Source organism: Ischnura elegans, chromosome 1 (assembly GCF_921293095.1).
Source record: "Ischnura elegans chromosome 1, ioIscEleg1.1, whole genome shotgun sequence".
NCBI lineage: Eukaryota > Metazoa > Arthropoda > Insecta > Odonata > Coenagrionidae > Ischnura > Ischnura elegans.
Genome location: NC_060246.1, coordinates 23,710,755 through 23,720,647, shown reverse-complemented (window position 1 = coordinate 23,720,647; position 9,893 = coordinate 23,710,755).

Genomic DNA, 9,893 nt, shown 5'->3' with positions numbered 1-9,893 from the left:
TATTTTTATCAAATTTGTTAAGAAGTTGGATACTAAATAATTTTATGTGAATTGAGTGTTCGTGAATCGCTGAGGAAATGCTTTCCCCAAGGTCATTCATACGTAATACCATAGAGTAAGTATATTCTTACTCTATGGTAATACCCAAGTGATTTATTTAGGAATTTGGGAACACCTTAAATATGATGCTTTGACTTCCATCGTTGGCTATAAGCGATTGCGATTAACTTTTCACGTCTTCGTAGCTTTTCCCGTAAGAAAATTCGGGACGAGTTTTCGGGGTCTTGTCACAAAGATAATTGAATTTTTATAAGGCTGTGCCATTTGACCGCAGATTGCCATAATTTGCTTTCATCAGTTGCACAGTATTATGTTTGGGCCTGCACGACTCATTTCTTAATGTTTCGTTCTGAGAGTTGAAATAGACGCCTCTCCTTAATATAGTCGGTAAATGGATGTGATTGCTTCGACTGACCAAAATTATTCTGGAATTGGTCAGAATTCAACTGAGAACGACGTTAGAGTTTTTCTTCCGTGATTTTCTCTTCCTGGCTGTTGCCTTACATGACCGCAGCAATCATAAAGAAAGATGTTTGAATAGTATTCGTGGAATTACTAATATTTTCCACAAATTATTTCATTACCTTTTTCCACCATCGTAGTACCTGGATGTTGCTGGAATGATATTTCATAATTCAGCTTTTATGCCTATTGTATTTTCGAATCACGCATGATTAAAGCATTATGTTGAGTAATATGTGTCTTATTCTAAACGTTTCCAGTAAATCGAGGCTGTGCGAAAGAAATAAGTGGTGTATCAGTTATACGAGTCATATTTCTTGGAATTTTCTACATCGGAGAGAGATCCTGAGGAATGAATGGTAAGCAATTATATTTTATTTAATATCTTAAAACATTACATTATGTTTAATGCCAAAAGGTAGCGATTTAATTGCTAATACATAATACACATTTATTTGAAATAGAGTCAATTTTTTATCATAAAGGGGTTATATAAGTACTTTGTCTACGAAATAACAATTCTATTTTTGTTTGGCTTGTTACGCCGCGAATAGAATTCTTAAAAAAATTAAATACCATGGAAAATGCTAAATAAGGTGAATTATATTTTGTGCGTTTAGGTTTTTTGATGAGGATCCGAAAATGGTGGAATCGGATTAAAAAAATATTCCCTTGTTTTACCTATTTCAAAATTTACCGTTAGACCTCTTAGTGGCTTCTAAAATTTTTAATGCACTTTAGTATCCGTTATAAATATTAGCGTCTTTTGAATGCTTAATTAAGTGATCTTCCAGGTATATTGGCACTTCGTGAATGGTTGATTCTTGGCTATCCTTCTTTTCACCTCCGAGGCACAGTTGATATTATTCTCTAGTTAGCCGCCCGAGAAGCAGAACCTGTGTAACTTCTTCCATCCCGTCAGACTTGTCATTCCGCAGACATTTTTATTTCAACAATAAATTCCAATTAATTAATTCGTCTCGACTTCTCATTTAACGAAGAATCTGGAAAACATTTCAGGCACGTATTCATCTGGATCAATTTAACTGTCATATTGCCCGAATTCATACCTTCTGAAACGATTGCGACTATATTTAAATAAATAAATATATAAATAAACTTTATTGGCTCTAGGAATCCTTTCCTTTGGAGCCTAAATAAATACATAATCATAAACACTCAGACTGAGAAGGTTAACATAAAAAAAAGAAGAAATCATGAAACACTCAACCAACCAACTCAAACAACCACCTTTATACAGATTTCCAAAAACATGAAACAAAATCAAAAATCATACAAAAAACATAGAAACCCATAAATTGCAAGTCAAAAATATTTCGAACTGTCTTTTGCTTAAAACGAAAGAAAATCTAAAAATCGCTCTTTTTTCCCGCTGATATACCTCATCATTGTACTGCTAACCATGAATGTATTTATTTTCTGTTGATAAAGTAACTTTGTGTTTCTATTATCCTCATTAAAGATAGTGCGCAAAAAGTATCTATTATCTATTCTGAGTTCGCAATTCCCTGGATGATCGAGTTCAGTAGGTAGTTCTTACAAGCAAAGGTTTATCCCAAACCTTATTTTGAATGCTATTCGTTAAATGTTGTATCGCTAAAGTTGTATGTGACCACCGTCTCAGCCTTCGTCCTTCACGGACCACCTCCCTTCTCTACATCATGATTGACTTCACGCTTTCAATGACTCTGGCTAACATGTGCAAAGGCCTCTCTCACCGTTTACTGTCAAAAATGTTACCCAGAAAACGGAAACTTCTGGCGCTGAATGACACATTTGATAATGTCGTCGTGAATCAGTTACAATTTAAAATTCACCAACTCTTGGTTTACTTTGTGGTATTCCACTATAAGTTTTTCCTGGATGTACACAGTTACTTAATACCACTTATTTTTTTATAAAGCGCGACCCGGGTTTCAATGAATAATCATCATCATCAACAGGCGCTAATTATGATTTGTTTATCTTATTGTTTCCTAGTTACTTGATGAATTTTAAAACGGACGCCAGAATAGGGGAAAAGGGTGGGTAGAGGTATTCATTTATAAGAGTAGTGTCTTGATTTTCAATTATTTTTAAAATTTCCAACTGTTCCCTAGAATCCAGTTCTCGGCGGTCATTGCAAAAATTTAAAATATTCATTTTTAAATCACTTCTATGGCAGTTACATAAGTGCTTAGCAAAATTACTTTTTTCATCTTCGTTATGTTTGTGACGCGCTCTTATAATAATAAGTGTTATAAGTAACTGTGTATATCCAGGAAAACCTTAGTTACAATTTAGTTTTTCCATTGGCATACTCGTTTAAGTGTACGATTTATAGATTCATGCTCTAATAAATGCGAATGATCTATGTCTTCAAGCTGTTTTGTATTGTGTACGTCAAAGTTGCTCCCTCCACTATTTAATAGACGCAAACATTTTGGCAGAGGTATAAATGTTATCTCATAATCCTCCCTGCATTTTTGTAGAAGAGCAACTGTTAAAAACTCAGTCTCATGATACCATGTTAATTTTTTTTCCCGAGAATTTTGATTTTGAGAAATTTAACTCTTACCATGCAAGCCCCATAAGATAAAATTATATGTTTCAAATAATTTTTTCACACCTCGCGTTTTTTTTGTTTTACTCAGAAAAAAATGCTTACATTTTCATTTTATAAAATAAATATAATGTGGGCCTAATGTTCAGCAGCGAAACGAAATAATGTTTCTTCAATTTTTACGTTTGAAATACCATTATTACTAAGAGCTAATAATTGTAATAAAATCTTTTTTTTATTATTTCCAGTTACTTTCCGTTTCATTGCATCAGATATTATGTATGTATTTCTGTTTACAAAAGAGTTCCCCCTTTCCTATTGTTCAGTACATTAGATGTTTTTCTCACTATAGGGAGGGTATAGCACCTTTCATGAACGGACCTAGACACAGAAGCTTTTGGATTAAGCAAGTATAGACTGCCTCTGCATTGAAGGGACATATGAACACAGCAAAATGAAGAATTGAAAAAATATACGTACATAAGTGGAATCCGAAGAGTTGAAGCCTCAAGAGTTGAAGATACAAGAGGAAAATTTTCTATTTCAAGACTCAAGAACTATTTTTTATTTTGTGATTGATATTTTGTCTATTTCATATATGTTAATTTTTATTGGTAGGGACTGTTATTTGTTGTGTATGATAAAATGTGGTATGGTTTTAATGTGAGAATGTGATTCGACTGAATGTAGGAATGTGCGATTTGGTGTGACTGGGAGGGTTTTAATTTTACATTATTGAATGCTTGCCATTCAGTGTGTTTGAAAATATATAATTTAGTGTGAATGTGGGTATGTTATTTAATGTGAATGAGTGAATGAGGGTATGCTATTTAGTGTGAATGAGGGCATTATTTAGTGTGAATGAGAATAGGAGTGATTTTATTGTGAATGTGGGTAATATTTAGTGCAAATAAGAATAGGTTTGATATATGTGTGAATGATAGTATGCATATTTTTGTGTAAATGAGGATATTTTATTTATTGTGAATGAATGTATGAAATTTAGTGTGAATGACGTATTATTTAAAGTGAATGAGAATAGTTATTATTTTTAGTGTGAATGAGGGTATTATTTAGGGTGAATGAGGGTATTATTTGGGGTGAATGGGGGTATTATTTAGTGTGAATGATATGTAATTAGGTACGATGTTTGGTGTGAATGTGTGTATGCTATTTGGTGTACATCAATATAATAATTTAGTGTGAGTGATAGTAGGTACGTCATTTCGTGTGAATAAGGGTATTATTTAATGTGAATGAGAATTTGAGTGATTTTTATTGTGAATGTGGGTAATATTTAGCGCATATAAGAATAGGTTTAATGTAAGTGTGAATGACAGTATGCTATTTTTGTGTGAATGAGGATATGTTATTTAGTGTGGACGAGTGAATGAAATTTAGTGTGAATGAGTTATTATTTAAAGTGAATGAGAATGGTTGCTATTTTTAGTGTGAATGGAGGTATTATTTAGTGTGAATGAGAAAAGTTCTGATATTAGTGTGGATGATATTATGGTATTCTCGTGTGAAGGAGGGTATATTATTTAGTATGAATGAGGGTATGAAATTTCGTGCGAATGAGGGTATAAATGTAGTGTAAATGTGTTAATGTGATTTAGCGTGAATGTACGTAGGAAATGGTGTGATTGGATGGAGCAATTTAGTGATGCTGATCGTACGCAAATTAGTGTGAATGAAGGTATTCTTGAGTATGAATGAGACGTATTTTGGTATGATGTATGGTTTGAATGTGAGAATGCTATTTTGTGTGAATGATGATACTAATTTTGCGAGAATGGCATTTGTAATGTCATTTTGTGTGAATGAAGGTATATTATTTTGGAATGGATATTCGTACGCAATTTCCTTTCGAACGAGAGTATGATTTTAGTGTAAATGAGAATATTGGATGAAATGTGGACAGGGGCGGATCCAGGATTTTTTTCTGGGAGGGGCACGAGCAAGGCCGTATCCAGGATTTTGTTCTGGGTGGGGCACAAGGATACCTCGTAATACAAAACGAACGCAATGATAATGGGACCGTATTAAAAATATTGCATATTTTTGAGGTTTTGGGGGGGGGGGGGGGCACGTGCCCCCGTGCCCCCCCCCTGGATCCGCCTATGAATGTGGATATTATTTTATTAATTTAGTATAAACGATTGTGCTTATGAATGCAAATGAGGGCATATAATTCGGTGTGAATGAGCGTTTTTCCTTAGCTTGAATGTGGATTTTGGGTTAATGTTAATAATAATAGGTGTGTTATATGATGAATGAATGTGTTATTCAGAGCGAATGAGTTTGCGTGTCATTTTGTGTGAATAAGCATAGGTATGTTCTCCTCTCTGGTATGTTGTATGAATATTCATTAGTGATTTTGCGTAAATGAGTGTTTTTAGGCGTATAAGGGCAATTTGGTGTGAATAAGAGTCTATTCCTTAGCGTGAATGAGGTTATAAAATTAGTGCTAAGAATAAATAAGTTTTAGTGCAATTGTGAATTATTTAGTGTAAATGTAGGGTGTGTAATTTTGTGTGAATGAGAATATTTCATTAAATGCAAATGAGAGTATGCGATTTATTTTTAATTTTTATGCTGGTTTGGTGTTTGTGAATGAGATTTCGTGCCAATTAAATTTTTCATGGTGGTGAAACATAAAGAGTTCGGTTTGAATAAATGAGAAAATGTGCATGGAGTGATTAGCATTGTGATTAAGCGTGAATGAGAGAATGTTATTTGGCGTGCATTTGTGAATTGTAGAAGTAGAGCTTGATTTTATCGTGGTGATTTTGGGTTGTGTAGTGTTTTAAGTAGTGTAGTGCAAATCCAACTGCGTCCTCAACGTGGAGAGGGGGTGTAACCAGGGGCGGGTCCAGGATTTTTTTCTGGGAGGGGCACAAGCAAGGCCGTATCCAGGATTTTGTTCTGGGTGGGGCACAAGGATACCTCGTAATACAAAACGAACGCAATGATAATGGGACCGTATTAAAAATCTTGCATATTTTTGAGGGTCTGGGGGGGGCACGTGCCCCCCCCTGGATCCGCCTATGGGTGTAACAGCGCACAGTCATGTTTCACAACGTTGTGATGGAGATATATCCAAACTCCCATATTTTGTTGGGCGTTTTTCGCTTATTTTTCACACCATTCGAGCAGTATTTGCAAGAAATGCAGATCAAGTAGATATTTGCAAAATGTAAAACTGGTGAATTGGTTTTCACGCATGACTTTCCGCTGGCTAATGCAGTTGGTATCGTGTATGTATCGGAGTGTGTACGGATTTATTTCTATTTGTCAAAACTTCTAGTGCCTGATTTTTTTTAAATCTCAAGACATTGTATTTATAATCATGACATATTTAGCTCTCGTTGTGAAATCTATTCGTGGTAAATTATATGTTTAGCGCATCCGGAATTAATTATTTTCAACATTTTGAATGAAAGAGAACAATGTAAAAAGTTTTAAATTAGGGATTATGCTAGTTCATGTGCCACCGTGTGAAATTAAGATGTAAAATTATCATTTATATAAATTGCGCCTTACATAAACATTGTGCATTCATTTTTATATTTTATTATTTCTATTTATGCTATTTATTTTCAATAAAAAGTAACCATTCAATCATATTAAACTGAATTACTTATGTACTTCATTCACATTTCTATATGAGAAATAAATGCCTTAATATTTCCTATTTATACTATCTTCGCCTGACAAAACCATTATATCGTCTACTTATCAAAATAAAAGTTTTGCTTGTTATTATCAATGAAGTTCATTGATCCGTCCATATTTAATTTTAAATATCGTATTGTATGTCCTGGGAGATTTAAAAACAATCTATTTTTAATATCTTTTCCTTGAGGAGGAAGTTATTAAAATTTCTGTTTTCTTTATATTATCAACTTATTTCAATTTCATTGTCAGCTTATTTTCTATTTTACTGCGAGATATTATGGATTTTTATCATATAAAAAAATGGGTCAACTATTTTTTTCAAATTGATGATGCATGACTTTTATTTAATTTAAGGTGAAAAATGTTATTTAGTGCGAATATGTGTGTGAGAGACAGAGTGATTTATTGTGAATGAGTGAGAACAGGTAAAACATTTACATGTGTGAAAGAGGATATGCATTTTATTGTGACGTGAGTGTGTTTTTGATGTGAATTACAGAATTATTTTAGTATGAATGAGAACATATAGTTACTATGAATTGGTAGGTGATATTTGTTTTGAATATTAGTATGTTATTTCGTGTGAATGAGAGTATTTACTTAAGTATGAATTGCGGTATGTAATTTAGTGTGAATGAAAGCATTTATTTAGTGAATGAAATTATTTATGTAATTTATTATAATGTGGGGTTATTATTAACAATGAATGACAGAATATTTTTAGTGTAAATGACAGATCTTTTTAGTGTGAATGAGTGCATGTTATGTTGTGTGAATGGTAGTAGATATTCTTTAAAATATCCAGTCAAGTGGCTGGTTCTGGTCACTGCTGCGAATCCTTCCGTTCCTAGAAAAGAACGAATAATTCAACTAAACTGTACTATTATGTTAAGCACTTTTGTTCTTTTTCTCTTTCGGACCGGTTGAGGAAACGTATTTCTTTTCCTTTTTTATTGGTGTCGTCAAAATCTGGGTGCAAGTCACATTGCACAAGTGCATCTAGGATTTTTGAGCACTGTAGGTATTTTTTAGACTAGAGGGTAGGTCATCTAGCGGGGTTATCAAAGATTTAATTGAACGTAGCCTCCGAGGAAATCCGCAATGCGAAATAAACAAGAAAGTAAGCTTAGAAGCGTTAACGCCGGACAATAGCGTCATTATTCCCAAAACGCGTGCTCCAGGGAAAGAAAACATATCAAATATTATTAGTACTGCCAATAAAATTCTCCCGCTGAGTATACAAAAGCCTAGAAAAGAACCAACCGAAACTCTAACTACAAAATATGACATTAACCTTGTTATAGTTAATTGCCGTAGCGTAAAAAACAAGCGCGCCGAAATCGAGCATATTTTTCAGGACGCAGACGTGGTCATGGGGACAGAGAGCTGGCTTACGGAAGATATAAGCGACAGCGAAGTTTTTCCTCCAGAATATAAAATTTACAGATGCGATCGACGCAATAGAACAGGTGGCGGAGTTTTTATTGCAGTTAAATCCCATTTACAAAGCGCCGCCCACGAAATAATTGACAACGAAATTGAAAGCGTATGGTGTACAATTAAACAACGAAACAAAAGGAGTATTCATGTTTGCTCTTTTTATAGACCGCTGAACTCCGAAGTCGATATTATGTACCTTCTAGAAAATCAAATATCCGCATTTACTCAGAGAGACAGTAAAGGTGTAATAGTAATCGGGGGAGATTTTAATCTTCCATCCATAAACTGGGATACTTACACTGTAAAACCGAATTCAAGGAATAAAGAAATCAGCGAGGTATTACTCAACATACTTGCAAATCACTCTCTCGCCCAAGTAGTTGACAAACCTACGAGAGGAAACAAGCTATTAGACCTTTTAGCAGTAAGCGATCCTAAGTTGATAAAACAAGTCGATATTATTGACGGTATAAGCGACCACAGAGTAATCTTTGCAACGTTAAAAGTTGATGTGGTGTCAGCCGTAAAACCAAAACGCAATATTTACCTATTCGATAAATGTAACTTCACTAAATTTGGCGAGATGCTTAATGACTCCTACAAAAAATTCGTTGTTACATCAAAGGACCAAAGCACAGATGTAATATGGACACGTTTCTTAGAAATTCTGCGCCAAGGAATCAACGAACATATTCCGCAAAAACTGAAATGTGATAATAAGGAACCTCGCTGGTACAACAACGATGTCAGAAGAGAACTTAGGAAACAGAGAAAGCTATACAACTTGTACAGAAAGTCCATCACGTCTCGTAATAAATCGAAGGAACTTGAAGCTAAAGAAAGTTACGCTGCTCAACGCTCAATAACCAAGAAATCAATGCGAACTGCAATGCGAAAATTTAAGAAAAAAGTACTTGGTGAATTACTCGAAGAAAATCCGAAATCCTTTTGGTCGTACGCGAAAGAGCTTCAGGGAAAACATTCAACCGTAGATTCGTTATTTGATAAAGATGGTAAACTTGTCACCGAAAATATTGACAAAGCTAACACTTTAAATGCCCACTTCGAAAGTGTATACACTACTGACGATACTCAATTCAATTTAGTCATCCCATATACTGAGGATTTGATGGAAGAAATATCTATAAAACGTGATGGGATAACTAAACAACTACAATCGATTAAGAATAGTAAATCTCCGGGTCCGGAGGGAATACCCGCGCGTGTCCTCAAAGAGTTAGCTCCACAGATCGCGCCTTACTTATAGATCATATTCAAGAAGTCACTCTCCGAAGGGAAGTTACCGCCCGACTGGAAAATTGCAAGTGTTACACCCATTTTCAAAAAGGGAAACAGAAATGACCCAGGCAACTACCGTCCAATTTCCCTAACATCAATTATAGGCAAGATACTTGAACATATCGTTGTTAGTAATATCATGACTTTCTTGGACAGACGTAACTTCCTCCATGACTGTCAGCACGGATTCCGAAAAAATAGATCCTGCGAAACACAGCTCGCGCTCTTTCTTCATGACGTTATAAAATCTGGTGAATCGAAAAGACAAGTTGACGCACTATTCTTAGATTTTAAGAAAGCTTTCGACACTGTACCTCACAACAAACTTTTATACAAATTACAGTCATGCGGATTAAACGAAACAGTTGTAAACTGGATACGCGACTTC